This window comes from Euprymna scolopes, chromosome 6, assembly GCF_053919585.1.
Source record: "Euprymna scolopes isolate OS-2025 chromosome 6, ASM5391958v1, whole genome shotgun sequence".
NCBI lineage: Eukaryota > Metazoa > Mollusca > Cephalopoda > Sepiida > Sepiolidae > Euprymna > Euprymna scolopes.
The window spans coordinates 13,692,277-13,708,940 of record NC_136487.1 but is presented as its reverse complement, the minus strand read 5'-3'; the positions used below and the strand labels follow the sequence as shown (position 1 = coordinate 13,708,940).

Sequence of the window (16,664 nt, the reverse complement as noted above, 5' to 3'; positions counted from 1 at the left end):
ATGAACGGAGGTGAACGCCCCCATCTTTTTTTATCATGTTTTTGGAAAATTATATAGAGACTGGGTATATTTTTTCTCAACTAAATATATATGCGAGTCATTGTTTATATTTTTGGTGTATCTTACACATCCTTTTTGTTTTAATGATTGCGTGACAATCGTCTATGCAAATCTATAGTTCTATATTTTAAAGCTTGATAATTTCTAACTTAAAGCATTTACTTTTGAATACTAAATTTTAGTTAATGAAACGTATCACTAAAATTGTGATTGCGCTTGGAATTCCCCACAGTGAAAGGAACTCTCGTTTCACATAATTTCAATACTTTCAAATTACTTCTGGCATGTTTAATATTATATTGTTTTACATTCTCTTTGCAATTGAGAAATTGAAATGGGCCAGTGAGTGTGGATGATAGAATATCCGTTTTTTCTGCTTTTCTAAAAACATAATAGACTTCGTAGCCTCGTAGGAGATGTCCTTTTCTCTTCCTTACAACCTTTATCTCACAGAAGAGATGTTGCGAGTTTGTCTCTGATGTATCGTTATTTTCATGGAAAGTGTTCGAATGAGCTTCAATCTATGGTCCCCCCTCGCCAAACTTTCACAAGAAACACTCGTCTAGCTGTAAACACTATCAATAATTCCCCCCACTCTTTATCTGTGCCTAAACCTAAACGTAGATTCCATGAACAAAGCTTTTTTCTTAGAACTGCACGCCTGTGGAATTGTCTTCCGTTTTCCTGCTTTCAGGCTGACTACAATATGGTTGTCTTCAAGTCTAACGTAAATTTTCATTACTAATGATTACTATAATGTCCAATTTCTACTGTACACTCTTTAACCCTTATCCTTGAGTGGCCTCTTGGCCTTGATAATGTGGTGATGCCTATGTAAAAAAAAAATGATTTTGTTGGTTACTCTTAGCTGCGAATGGCAATGAAGTTGATTTTTTTATTATTACATTTTCACCTCAAACAAGGCACATTGTCACTTTGATGTAGGGGGCTACTATCAGGGACATAAATTGCAGGGATACTATGAAGGGAGTTGAGCAGTAAGATATCTGTTCACTTTACACTTGAACTTTTGCATGTCAGTACAGATGAGGAAGCAAGAACCCGGAAGGGAATTCCAAAGTCTAGCAGTTCTGGATAAGAAACTATTAGAGAAGGCGGCTTTCTGGCATTTGGGCATCACTACTTTGTAGGGGTGGGATTTTGCTGCATGTCGGGTTTGTCAAATGTTTTTATGCCGAAGGTGTATAAGGGTTTGTAGTTTCACATTAAACTTTGAACTTCTGCATGTCAGTACAGTTGGGAAAGTAGGAACTCAGAAGGGAATTCTAGAGTCTAACAGAAGAAACTATTATAGAATGCATGTTGCCTCTGAGCAATGGCAGCTGTGCAAGTAGAAGTAAACCATATGGAGAGAGTGCCGTTTGTTATAGAACTTCTGTGTAGGTACATGTGCCTCAATTGCTGCTTGTCACCATTCAGTAGTTTTTTAAAAAAATCTTTTTATTACATTTTCACCCCAAACAAAGCACATTGCCACTTTGGTGTAGGGGGCTACTATCAGGGGCAGCAACTACTGGGGCACTATGTCAGGATTTAGGTAGCAAGATGTCGGTTCACATAACACTTGAACTTCTGCATGTCAGTACAGTTAGGGAAGCAGGGACCTGGAATGGAATTCCAGAGTCTAGCGGTTCTGGGGAAGAAACTACTGGGGTAGAAAGATCTTTTACATCGAGGGATCTCTACTGTGTGGGGGTGGGATTTAGCTGCCTGTTCGGTTTGTCGAGTTGGTCTACATCGTGGGGGCACAAGTGTCTGCAGTTCGTCAGAGCATTAACCATTAAAATACTTATAGAACAGGCAGAGAGATGCAACGTTTCGTCGATGGGACAGAGGCTGAAGCTTAGATGCCAGTTCAGGGCCTATCAGATTGGCGACTCTCTTTTGAACCTTGTCTAGGAGCGAGAGACTAGCAGCAGATGCACCAGCCTAAATGTGACAACAATACTCCATACATGGGTGAATGGTGGCCTTATAGAGGTACAGGATACTTTCAGGTGTCAGTAGTTTTCTCGCACGGTAGAGAGAGCCTACCTTTTTCGCAGCGGCCCTGGCAATGTTTTAGTCTTATTTATGCACTGTTCTGCATGAATAGAAAAGATATTTACCCACAGGGCATCTCTGATGTGATCTCTAATGGCATTCCAGTCAGCCTTATTGTAATACCTTCTTGTATTGAGCAATGGTTCTTCAACTTGGGTTCGAGAGTTTAAAGTAATGTCTATCGTCATCAAACATAATCAGCATTCCTGAGTTGACAATGGCCGTTTGTTATACAATCCTCAGAAATAGATCCAAAAGTGAGGCTTGTTGGTTCTGACGATATGGGAGTCGGGTCGGGAATGTTACTGCCTGTGTCAAAGAATGGGATATAGAAAAGTTATGGATGATGCTACTAGCTGTGTCTGTGTAGTTAGAGAAGCCAAGCCAATTATTGTGGTGGGCGTTAAAGTCACCAAATACATGAGCCTAGTGTCAAGGGAGAGTTCTACATCTATGCTGTCAGAGACATGATTGATAAGAGTACAGTCCTGGGTCAGGGGAGAATGATAAAGAAAATATAGGTAACGCTATGTTGTAAAAGCACATGAATGCCTGGTCATCTGATTCTAGTTTAGATTCCCTAATCATGAGGAGGATGTTACGAACTTCAAGTTTGTGCATGTGTCTGTCAAAGTACTTTCGACAAAGTGGAAGATAAGCAGACATGTTAAAAATGTTAGAGGGGATGGAGGAGTGCAAGTTAGTTTCACTTAGTGCTAAGATATCAAGGGCGTTTGCCAAAAGAAATGATTCTACATCATCTAAGTTAGTTCTAAGTCCACGGGTATTTAAAAATGCAAGCCTCAGGGGAGGAGGCGAATCGTTGTTCGAGTGTGTGCCTGGTTTAACTGTTATTTTGGATTTAGCTGTCATTTCATTTTATTTCGTTGTTTCACATTTAGGATGATAGGTACTAGACAAAGCGGATGTGCATAGCCACCATCATGGAACACAAATAGGCCATCAACCGACTCCTCATCCACAGGAATGTGGCCTCGGGAATGCCCACTAGAAATAAGTATAGTCCCTTTCCATGCGTGATATGGCACTACAAACATCCCGATATTATTCAACTGATGATAGAGCAGCCGCTCTAAGCATTACCAAAGTGTTAGGGCTCCCATACTGCCAGTCAGAAACAGCAGCCAGCACCTGTCAAACCGGTATCCTCAAACCTTTCAGACAAGAGTAGCCCAGTCCAATCATGTTAGCATTCATAGTAAACAAGCACCCATGAGATGCCCAGGTTTAAGGGAAGGGAATGTGAGGGACGGAATTTATTGTCCTAGCCAGAAAACAAGGCTAAACACTGGGCGTCTCTAATGAGTCCTTGTGATCGCACTTCTGCTCCTGGCTAATAGGCAAGGAGTGTGAAAGTCAGGCGATAGGCAGAGCCTATCTACTTCTTAAGCAGTTTAGGCATTGCAAACTGGTGATTTGATCAAGTCACCATATCTGGGAAGGTTGTCGACCAAGACTGAGAAGGCTTCCTTCTCCTGGTATCAAAAACATATATACTGCAAGATTTTACTTTTCTTTTCATAACGTTTTGTTTTGGTTTCAATACCATAAACTTTGAAACTATCACTTTAGATGCACACCCTCTTTTCATAACCTTTCATACCATCATAAATCAGAGTCCGTTTTTTAAGCCTTTTTTTTTTTAACCCAATCAATAACGGGTACTTCTGCTAGTATGTATATATATATATATATATATATATATATATATATACACTAGAAAAAGTACCCGTCGTTGACTGGGTTCAAAAACAGCCTACAGAAAATGGACTCTGATTTATGAAAGTATGATAGGTTATGAAAAGGAAGGGTTGTACAGAGATAGCTTCGAATTTGGGGGTATCAAAACCAAAGCAAAATATAGTGAAAGTAAAAATAAAAAAGATAGACCCCATAATTTATTATATCATACCTGTTCACACTGAAACACTTATCACAATATTCTGTGGATCTATATTAAAAAAAAAACCTTGTTAAACTGTGACATATTTCCATTCTATGGAGGTCAGGTGCGAACGAACACCCCATAATTTTATTATACCATATTTCTTCAAACTGAAACATAATTATCAAAGTATACTTACGCAGATATAAAAAGTCTTTATTAAAGTTTGTGCCTATTTCCATTCTATGGAGGCCAGGCACGAACGCAGACCCCACAATTTTATTATACCATCCCTATTTAAGTTGAAACATACTTATCAAAGTATTCTTATGTACATCTATATCAAAAACACTTGTAAACGTTTTTTTTTTCATTTTTAAAATTTTTATTTCCATACTTTGGGAGCCAGGTGCGAACGCAGACCCCACAATTTTAATGAACCACCGTTCTGCCAGATCAAACATACTCATTCTTGTTGAAGTGTCGACAAGTAAAAGCATATTGAAGTGGATGATAAAGAGATAAACTGCTTTAGAATACTCTTTTAGATGCAAAAACGAATTTTGTTTACTTTTTTTTCTAATTAATTTTAGATTTAAAACTCTTAATTTTTGTTTCTTCTCACCTCAAGTTTACCTGTTTATTTAATATTTTCCATTTCAAGATGCTTTTATTTGACGAAACTTTTCCAACTTACGATTTCGCATCCACGCGTCTTTTCGGCTTGATAAAAAAAAAGAACACTAAAGTGTTCTACGTGCAATAACCAGCTTGATAACACTACATGAAGTCCCTAGATGTCAAAAATCCTTCCACTCTAATAGTTTTCTTCCCTCGGACTGCCAGACTTTATTATTCCCTCCTTGTTATTTACTTCCATGACTGTATTGACATGCAAAAGTTTAAATGTAATGTGAACCAACATCTCGCTTACCTCATGTAAATATGGTCCCAAATAGTAGCCCCTTACATTTACTTTGCAATACGCCTTGTTTGGAGAGCACATGAGTAAAAAAATGGATTTTTTGACATTGCGTTTAAAGATGACTATGTTGTAGTCAGTAGAGAAAGAGTCCCGTGGTATTACATTCCACAAATAAAAAATTCTTAGAAGTTTCTATTTAGTTTTAGGTACACAAAGATAGAAATGAACATTATTTTTTTTTTTTTTTTTTTTTTCACAAGGTGGTCACCACTTATCAAGGCCCGGAAGCCATTCATGGATAAGGGTTACTGTAAGTACAGTACGTTAGTGTGGATATTTTAGAGTGTCTACTTAAGGGGGCGGTTCATCAGGAATTTGTTTACATTGGACTTGAAGACATCCAAGTTGTAGTCAGGAGGGAAGCAGGCAGACGGAACAGAGTTCCACAGGCGTGCAGTTCTAAGAAAGAAGCTTTGTTCATGGAATCCACGTTTTGATTTAGGCATAGATAAAGAGTGGGGAAAGTTTTTGATAGTGGATTCAGCTAGACGGATGTTTTTTGTAAAAGATTGGCGAGGGGGGACCAGAGATTGGAGTTCAGACGAGCACCGGCCATGGAAATAACAATAAAAAAAATAAAAGATAGGCTTGCAACGTCTCTTCTGTGGGAGAGAGGTTGCAGGGAAAGGAAAAAGGCATCCCCCACTAAGCCACAAAATCTATTTTGTACTCTGTCAAGGCAGGATAGGCTGTTTTTAGCAGCTCCTGCCCAGATATGGCAGCAGTATTCCATCCTTGGACGTACTTGGCTTTCATATAGATAGAGAATTGCATCAGTAGTGAGATATCTTCTGGAGCGGTAGAAGGATCCCACCATCTTTCCAGCGACCTTGGCAACAGACTTGATGTAGGTGTTCCATTTCAGATCAGGAGTAAAGGTCAAACCCAGAAGCTTGTCAAAACATGGGGCTTCTCCTAGATGAGAGCCACCCATATCAATTGATGCCAGATGGGGGTCAGAGCGTTGATGATGTAAAGATAGGAGTTTGGTTTTAGATGCATTAAAGGTAACCAGCCACATCTTCCCCCACTGAACCACTCGTTCGAAATCAGAGAAGAGAGAATCAGAGAGAGCTTTGTCATTTGCAGCCTTTGATGTGTTGCTGTAGATGGTCGTGTCATCAGCATAGATGTCAACGAATGATTTAAGTATGTGTTTAGGGAGACCATTTATAATCATTGTAGATAGACGAATATTTGCTGTGAATATTTTACAAAGAGAGGGGACCATAGCTTAGGCTCAGTCAAGCGGTTTCTATAGACATAAAAATGAAGTACACAAAGATTAGCAATATCTTTTCTGTGCGTTCGGGGGTGTAGAAAAGAGATAACATTGCAAAGTCGGTTTTCTACTTTGTCAAGTTAAACGCAGCAAATATTGAACTGTCGATTCATAAAGATTTTTCCTTTTATTGTGTCACAACGTAAAAGAAACCAATAGCTGTTCACTACTAAAACTGAAACAACTATTCACATGCTTGGCTGGTTTATAAACTTGTTACTATTTTTTTCAGCAGTGAAACACTGGAACTGTCACAGGTAGGTCGACAGATCATGTTTTAAAATCTACTAACTTCATAATCATGTCCTTTTTATTTTTTTATCCAACTTACACCTCTGTTTTCTTAGCCTTTTGACTAGGAGCAAAATGTATTATTAATTCTGATGTGACACTTAGTCTATTCTTTCCTCGGTCAGTGGAGAAAAAATCCTTCTAGTCTGAGGCAATTTTGATTTTTTGATCCAATCCATGGTGTTCCTTTTGGGGAAACTGAATTTTCACCCACATCAAAAGACGATCTAATTCTATCTAATTTTGTCCTCTTGAAAATTAAAAAAAAATTTTTTACATGGATTTGGTGGTCATTTTAATAAATTATGTAATTTTACGTAGATTTAAAACAAAACAAAAAAAAATCAGTGTATATTATTTTTGTTGTTGCTAAAATCGGTATCTCTACAATTATTATTATTATTTTTTTTACTTACATTCACCACAAACAAAGCATATTACCACTTGGACGTAAGCGGCTACTAATTGGGACCATGCCTAAGAAAGATTAAGATCTTGGTTTACGTTGCATTTAATTTGGTTGGTTTGGTTGTTTTTGTTTTACGGCATATCAACCCTTTTCAGGTTATTTAATGCCGAATCCAGTGATTTTGAAGAACAATTTTTTAATAGAGTATATTTGTTTTTTTCAAGTCGGTTTCTATTTAACCCATAGTTTGGACCCTAACAGGTACTACCAGTCCGGGTCAGAGTGGACCTGAGAGCAATGGCAGTTAAAGGATGGCTCCACACTCCCTAAAGCCCGCAAGCTGGGGCTTCACCATCGGATATAGTTTAAGGTCATATCCAGGACCACGTTGCATTTGACATTCTGCATATCAGTACATTTAGGGAAAAGGAACTTTGTGTGTCTGTGTGTCTGTAAATTCGCTCCTTATAGACTCCAAAACGGCTTCGCCGATTTCTTTTTTTAATTTCACACAAATGTACCTTATATTTCTGGGAGTGTTTTTATATAGGTTCAGTATCAGAATATCTTCAATAAGTATTGACAATCGATAATCAAAAGAATCCGACGATACAATGAACAGGAGATTTTGAATAAAAGTAACGCCTTATACAGCCTAACATCACGCATTTAAAAAAGTTTTATTACCACAAGCAGAAAGACTCGGCATATAAAATCAACAGAAAGCTCTTTGATATAACAGGGATGCGTTCGAAATGTTATTGCTAAGAACACAATTTAACCATGATAGTTGACTTTTGCATTTTACTCTTTAATTCAAGCCATTATCACCGCAAAAGCAGAAAAGGAAGGAATATAAAACCAACAGTGGATTCTTTGATATGACAGGGGCGCGTTCGAAATAAATGTTTCTGTTTGGAGCATAATTGAACCATTTTACTTGATATTTGCATTTTAAAAGTTAATTGAAGTTATCATATAAAAATAATTTTTATAAAATCACCAGTAGGTTCTCGACAGCGCAATCTAGATTACAAGGTATCGTTTGCTAAGTAATTCTAGGGAGGATTGAAAAATGGGCGATGACAATAAAATATTGAAGGGTGAAACATTCGTTGATCCTCATTCATTGCCGGGCAACGTCGAGTTTCCCCGATAGTATTTTAATGTTTGCATTATTGTACGGCCTGTAAATAAATATTAGGTTTTGTTTTGTAATTTAAGTGAAATGCTACTTTTGAATGAAAATTAAAAAAATTAATGATTAAAATTAAACCTAACCAATCTTCTGAATTGTGAAAAATAAAAAAAAAACAAAACAAAAAAAAACAAACAAAAACAAACGTTTTTTTATAAGTTAGTGGAATGTGCAACATACGTCTTAACAAATTGGTTTGTGGTTGGCAGACCATATAAAATATTTTATCTTTTTATTTTGTGTCTATATACTTACAATAATAATAATAATAATATGGTCGATTGGTTTGGTTTTATATCTTCAAATATTTATTGATGGTGTTTAGTTTGGTTGTTTTGTTTTACAGCATTTCAACCCTTTTCCAGTTATTTAATACCGAATCCAGTCATTTTGGAAAAATTTTTTTTATTGGTTCAAGTTCTTTATATCTTGAAATATTTCTTTGTTGTGTTTGGTTTGATTTTTTTTTTTTTTTTTTTTACTTTGCGGGACATGATTTTAAGTTTTGCAAAAGGAATTGAAAAACAAAAACAATAACATTAATGTTTAGCGCATTTTATGTCAGAAAGCCAATATCTTCAGACAGCCTGATCTGGTATCATCAGTAACTATGAATCCCAATTCAGCCAACCAATTGATTTCAAGTAAAAACTGTAAATGCGATTCTAATTTTATGTTATAAAGGCTCATGTACAAAAAATAAAAAAAACAACAACAAAAAAAAAAAACAATAGTTCAAATTTTAGGAAAAAACCAAAAGTAATTTCTGTTTTATTTAAAATATTCATTTTTTTTTTTGCCGGGGGGGGGGGGGCTTGTTTAAAGACTATTTTTCAGTTTTTATGGCTAAGATGCAAGGCCTTAACACAACTTTGATTTGAGATTACGGATTTCATATTAACGTTTAGTGTTACATCATTTAAGCCAACTCATATACAACATAATCCCGTTGACACAACAGTTCTCGTTAGATCACCGAGGTTAAACAACGTTGACTTTAGTCAATACCAGATGGGTAACCATTTGACAATACCAGGCGTTGTATGTAGGAGGACATAGTCACCTTTCTGCAAGAACTGCAAAATCTTAACGTTGTCCTCTCCTGTGATGAGGATATACAGTAGAACCCCGGGATACGGTGTTCCTAGGATATAGTTTTTTCAGGTTACGATGTAGAATACGATGTTCTTTTAGCCCCTGGTTACGGCATTTTCCCCGCCTTACGATGTTATTTAAAATGTTATTTGATTATATGTGTATTATATACTGTACTGTATTTTGTTACTAATTTTTAATGCCACATCCTGGGGTTCTACTATACAAGCGACCGACTTAATATTCTCTAGACTATTCCTCATTCAGAGGAAGTTGGTTCAACCGACCTAAAGTAAATGCCACTGGTTTATTCTAAAATGGTTTCATTATATTGTGACATTTCTCGAGACTCAACTGCTCTAGTTGTGATATTTGGATTTCTTTCAAGTTTTGTTTTCAAAACATGAATATCAAATTTGAGGGTATCATCCCCAAGACTGATATTTCCCATTTTGACATGCAGAAGTTTAAGTGTAACGTAAAACAACATCTCGCTTAACTCCTGTAAACATGGTCCTCTATTTTAAAATGAAAAAACAAACTTAAGTTGATTCTTGTATAGCATTGTCACCATGCATTGCAATGTTACATTTCTGTGTCTGTTTTACAAGTATTTTAATGGAATGTGCTCTGATGAACTCATTGCACTTGTGCCCCCTCAACATACATATCCCCGAAAAGCCCGCTTAGCAACAAAATCACACCTCTTCACTGTTGAGGTTCCCAACTGCCAGAAAGCTTTCTACTCTAATAGTTTCTTTCTTCAAACAGCTAGACTTTGGAATTCCCTTCCTGCTACATGCTTTCCTGGCTGTACTGATATGCAGAAGTTTAAACATAACGTATACCAACATCTTATTAATCTTTCCTAGGTATGGTCTCAAATAGTAACCTCTTACGTCTCAGTGGTGATATGCCTTGTTAGGGATGAACGTGAATACAAAAACAAAGTTTTAGGAGCAGTTTCCCCTTTCTTTGGAAGAAAAAATGCGTAACTACCTGAAAATTAAATTTGTTATGATCCATTTTCTTGTAATGAGGGATATATTTTGTCAGCAATGGAAAAAACATGCCAAGTTTCATTTGTGATTTAAATAAACGTTTCTATAGGCTTGTTAAGATCCTTCAGAAACCTATACTTATAAAACTCTAAGGATTTTCCAGACAACCTAATATTTCAATTATTCAGACTACAGTTCTCATCTTGGACGTAACGGATAAAAGTGCTAAGTGCTAATCAGTTGTAACTAACAGCCTTCTGGAGTTTGCAAGTTCAATCCTCAATGCGGGCTATTCTAAAATATAATTACAAATTATTTTAAACTTCCACCCGGTTATGGCTGACAGAACAAAGACAAACTACGCCTTGTTATTTAAATAAAAAGTTCCATTCCAAACACACCATACGCATACACACATGATGACAAATATTACACAAAATGATTATGACGGGTCAAGGAGGATCAAAAGATCACAGAGAGAAATCACTAGCTCCAATTGGAAGGGCACAAAGAATATTATGCAACGGGTAAAAAATTCGTGAGTAAAACAAGTGTCATTTTCTGGTCGCTGGACGAAACCATTCCACAGGATGAGAAAGAGTTAGAAAGCAAATATCAAACCACATAACAACGTCAAACTTAACTCGGTGCCATTAATGTCAATGATAACCATTTTTATTCTTTATGTCATCAGAAATAATAATAATAATAATAATAATAATAATAATAATAATAATAATAATAATAATAATTTGTACATGTAAACTTTAATTACTTTTGTAATTTTTATATGAATCTGTTGGTCCTTTCTTTGGCCAGTACACTACGCTTAAAAAAAGGCCAAATACAACTTTTAAAGGTCAAACTGTCTTAAAACAAAACAAATTTCCAAAATTTGGCTTTAAAAAGGCCAATCCAGTAACCCTAGACAGGAATATAAAAGTGACTTTCCTCTGATATAGCCTCGTTTTCGAATATCTTCATAAAAATATATAATCATTGTTGTAATTGTGTAAGAAAGTAAATTCGATGCGCAGTGGTTCTTAACTGAAAAAGAAAGCAGCATAAAAACAGTGAACATTCGAAAGATACAGGCCAAAATGTAAGTGTCTGTCAAGAGGTTCTGGATTGAAGGTGTAAATTAAAAATTGTCTTTTACAATGTGATTTTATTATTTGTATTGAACTACGTAGCACAATATTACTTTCTGAGTATTTATTAGTATTTATTAATTCATCTCATTTGGGTCAGTTCTATACTTATAGTACAATGGACACTATTTTCATAAAAATGTTAATAAGCTTATATTTGTTGCATGTTATTGGTTTTTCTGTTCCAAAAACTAGTTTTTTGAACTATCCAGAAAAATATTAGCTTTGTCGAAACATATTGGTTGATTAGATATATTTCTCATTCTGTGAAATATCCATGGGTGCTGCTAGAATTCAGTGGCGGCTCGTGCCTAAGATTAGTGGGGGTGCTGTTTTAAAGAAAATACCTATTGTTTTAATATTGTGTAAAAATAAAACAAATATAAAAAATATAATTTATACGTATGCACACGTATAAAAATACAATAACTTAAAGGAATCCTAAATAGATGTAAATATTTTAAATATTTTACTTATTACATTCATTTGAAAGTAAATTCCATTCTTCTTGTTTTAATTTGTGAGAAAAGATTGATAATTTTCTCCTTAACTTCTGAATGACTGCTGAAGAACTTTTTTTATCAATTGAAAGCACTGCAAGTTCATTTAGTCTTTCGCAACCCATGGTGTTCCTTAGAAAAGTTTTTATTCTTTTCAGAGTTTAAAAACAACGTTCTATCTCTTATGCAGTCATGGGAATTGTCAAGATAATTTTTATGAGTTTTGTGATTTCACTAAGAACATCGTTTAAATTGTTTTCCAAAATAAATTTCAGATCAATTAGTTTGCAATATTCATGGATATCTGACCTACTATAAAATATTTCTAGCTCAGTTTCAAACTTTTCTTTGTCAATCATAGGATATGCTTCAGTTGTCAAGGATATCTCTTTTGTAGGTGTTTTTTTTTCTTAAAACTAGCAAAGCTTTTCTTGTAAAACAATTTAGCAAGTATTAAATGTTTAGAAGAATATCTGTCCGTTATATCAACAGATATATAGTCACACAGTTCTTTAGCTTCGTCCTTGAGTGTTTGTGAAGAATTTTCACAGTATTTGGTGTTTCTTATCTCTAAAATAGCAGTTTTGAAATTTGTTATGTATTCATTGACTTTATATATGCTAATTTCCCGATAAATAATTTCAACATGAGACATAATTTTATGAAATAGCTCAAACGAAAATATGAAATTTTCATCGTTCAAATATTTCTGAATTCCTGTCGCTTCTGCAACGGTCTCATCTACATATGATGTTGACTGAATTTCAGTGACAGTTTTTTTATGCTTGAACATTTTCATGAACTCTATTTATGTATGTTAAAGTTCCACCTTGTGGCAGATACACGTAGAATGCTTACATCCAGATGCTTCTTGAAAAATGGACAGACGCTGTGGTGATCTAGAAAAGAAAGTCGGAATAGCCAAAATGTTAGAGATAAATATTCTAGGATTTCGTGTAATGCGTGCTGCATTCCTTATTATTAAATTAAGTTGATGCGCATAACAGTGAGTGAAATGCGCATTACTATAAACTGCTTTTATTTTCGCCTGAGCACCAGCTTTTTTGCCTTTCATGACATTTGCATCATCAAATGTCTGAGCTATCAGTTTTTGGCGATTCTCTTGAAGGATTATATCTAATTGTTGTAGAATACATTTTGATATCCCATCAACGGTTTGGTTTTCTGGAATAAAGAATCCCCAAAAGCGTTCAAGTATTTTTTCATCCAAGATGTACCGTAAAACAATGATCATTTCTGTATGTTCAGACACATCTGTTGTATCATCAGCTATGACAGCTACAAAGGAAGCTTTGCTAATTTCTGCCCTTATTTCATCACGGTATATTTGTAAAAGACAGTCAAGTATGTCATTCTGAATAGTCTTGGAAACACCTTTGAAGACATTACATTCTTTAAATCTGGATCTAATTAAGATGCAAAATTTAAAAATACTCTAAATACACTTGGATTTACTGAATCATCTTTTTCATCATGTTCTCGTAAGGGAGTTTCAAAGTTCCCACAAAAGAAAATACAATCTATTATTTTAGATAAAATTTCACGGTTCTTCTTAACATTCATGTTATGATGATTGATTGAAAGTCTGTAGGCCTTACTAAGTTTTTCTTTGATATTTACGGTCCCCAAAATTGATAGGGAAACTATATTGTCAACGTGCTTCTCATGCTTTTCAGTTCTATCTTTCATTTTGCTAATAGTTCTGAAACTATCTTTTGTCCATGTTACATCACCCCCTAACAACAAACAAGGAAAGCAGAACAATGCCTTTTTTAGTTCACAGCCACGAAGCCAACTTTTCCGTTGGTACCATTAAAGCTACGAATATACACTTTGTTGTTGCTAATGCCTGGCTGAGATATTTGAATACCAGGCGTTGAACGGCATGTTTTCTTAATTTCAACTTTATCATGGAGAGACAGCTGTGAAAACTCAATCTGTTGAAGTTCATTTACCGTCGCAGAAGTTATTTCTTGGGGATGCAAGGAGACCATGGTTAAATTCTTTTTATATCAATTGTATTGGGAAAGGTAAGTACTAGGTAGTCTATTAGTAGAATATCAATTAGGGTAGAAGGAATACAATGTTTATGTGATCCTCTTGCGATTCAACTGAACCGGAAGTTCTAACTGAGTTGAATCATACTTTTATAACTTTTAGGTCACAGATTTTTATTAACGAAAAAAGTTTTACTAATTAACAACGGTTTTATTTATAAAAAGCTTGTTGTTAATTAAAAATAGGCGTATAACAAAATAGGCTTGTCATTAAAATTGCTTTTTTTTAATACAAATATTTTTAACTTTGCCATTGTAAGCCGTCGAAAAAGGGGTAATACGCAAAAACATTTTAATTAAAAAACACTATTTTAAATTGTGTACACTTTACAGAGTAAAAAAAAATATTCAAATATATTTCTTTTAAACTTTACAGATTAAATAAAATTGTACGGGCTTTTTCCGCAGGCAAACAAACGAAAAACATTTTTTAAATACATTTTATTTACAATTTTTTAATAATTTATTTTTTCATAAAAACAAAATCTTTGAAATTTACTTGCCTGCAAACGATGATAAAGTTAGGAGTTTACCATTTAAAAATGGTTTTATTGAATAACAATTTTATTTAAAATTTAAAAATGTGTGTTTATAACAAAACTTTGTAAATAAAATATAGAATAAAAAAGTTTACATGTTTGTACTATGAGCAAATAAAAAAAAATTAAAGATACATAATTTTATTTACAAATCTTTTTACCACTTTTTATATAAAAATAAAAATAAACCTTGCTATTTACTGGGCTATTATAAAACGGTTTTACATACTCGTCTTGTTATTGCACATTTTAATTAAAAAAAACTTTGTTCAAAGTGTAAAACTTCTTGCTTTGTCCTCGTGGGAGGTAAATAAATGCTAAAACTTTGTTATGTATATATATATATATATATATATATATATATATATATATATATAATGTGTGTTTATATATGTGTGTGTGTATATATATATGTGTGTGTGTATATATATGTGTGCATATATATATGTGTGTGTGTATATATATCGTGTGTGTACATATATATATGTGTATATATATGTGTGTGTGTATATATATATGTGTGTGTATATATGTGTGTGTATATATGTGTGTGTGTATATATATGTGTATATATATATATGTGTGTGTATATATATATGTGTGTATATATGTGTATATATATGTGTGTGTATATATATATGTGTGCGTGTATATATGTATATATATATGTATATATATATATATATATACATGTATATATATACATGTATATATATATGTATATATATACATATATATATATATATATATATATATATATATATATATATATATATATATATATATATATATATATATAAGGTAAAAACATTTCTAACTAAAATGTATTTTAAAAATACAATTTTCTTCGCTTTTCTATAGAAGAAAATGTAAATATTCTTTATTCTGTAAAGTTTAATTATTACAAAATAAATAGATTTCAAACTACTTAAAAACACAAACAAAATAAGCCATATAGGTAAAAAAAAAAAATAAATAACATTAGTCGCGTTGGTAGTTTCAAGGCTAAAAGCCCAAACACTTTTAATTTAAAAAAAGTTTGGCATATTGTATATTTTGTCTGCTTAAATCGCATTTTAAAGTGTGGGAATTTTTTTTAAGGTGGAGATTTTATTTACAAGAACACGTTACACTTTTTAATAATAATAAAAAGAAAACATTTGTAAATAAGCCTCTTAAAAAAAAAATAAGCAAAAACGCGCAAACACCGCGTTTCACGAGCGTTTGGAACTGCGAAAACTACAGCTCCAAATTGGCAGATATCGCCCGTCTAGATCGCTTTTCTATAGAAAAATATGTAAATATTTTTTATTCTGTAAAGTTAAACTACTACAAAATAAATAGATTAAAAATTACTTAAAAATACAAATAAAATAAGCCATATAGGTAAAAAAAAAAAAAATAACATTAGTCGCGTTGGTAGCTTCAAGGCTAAAAGCCCAAACACTTTTAATTAAAAATAAATGTTTGGCATATTGTATATTTTTGTCTGCTTAAATCGCATTTTAAAGTGTGGGAATTTTTTTTAAGGTGGAGATTTTATTTATAAGAACACGTTACACTTTTTAATAATAATAAAAAGAAAACATTTGTAAACAAGCCTCTTAAAAAAAAATAAGCGAAAACGCGCAAACACCGCGTTTGGAACTGCGAAAACTACAGTTCCAATTTGGCTCATAGCGCCCGTTCTAGATCGGGCATGCGCAGAAGCGAACTTCACTAAGAATGTGTAACTGTAAATTTCGCAGCTCCAAGCAAAGTTTTGCTTTTATGCTTATATGAGTATGGGGACAATTATCGACATTAATCTTCAGGATTATATATATATATATATATATATATATATATATATATATATAATATGATATATTATCACATAGAAAGAAAAAAAAAAAAGGTATTCTTTTTAACGTGTATCGATAATAATAAGTAGAAATGACTTGGGGGTGCTGCAGTTCCACAGCTCCAGGCACGAGCCGCCACTGCTAGAATTATAATAATTTATCTAAATAGATAACGAGTGAGTATATAGGCAAAGCATACTATTTTTTTTTCAATTTTGTAAAGACTGTAGTAATGGAAATAATAATAATAATAATAATAAT

At 33.6% G+C, this 16,664-nt stretch overlaps 2 protein-coding genes across 8 annotated transcripts in view; one reads left to right on the top strand and one right to left on the bottom strand.

The window, feature by feature from the left end:
• Positions 1-16,664, bottom strand: part of LOC145277520 (uncharacterized) — a 156,582-nt gene that overhangs the window by 41,737 nt on the left and 98,181 nt on the right. The gene's annotated exons all lie outside the window — the stretch shown is intronic.
• The window catches only part of LOC145277522 (uncharacterized), an 83,070-nt gene continuing 72,738 nt past the window's right edge, over positions 6,333-16,664 (top strand). Inside the window, exon 1 of one of the 2 annotated variants that reach the window (XM_080128958.1) lies at positions 6,333-6,554. The gene's annotated coding sequence lies outside the window, so the exon portion shown is untranslated. The remainder of the gene's footprint in view (positions 6,555-16,664) is intronic. The other variant, XM_080128961.1, reaches the window with a different exon arrangement.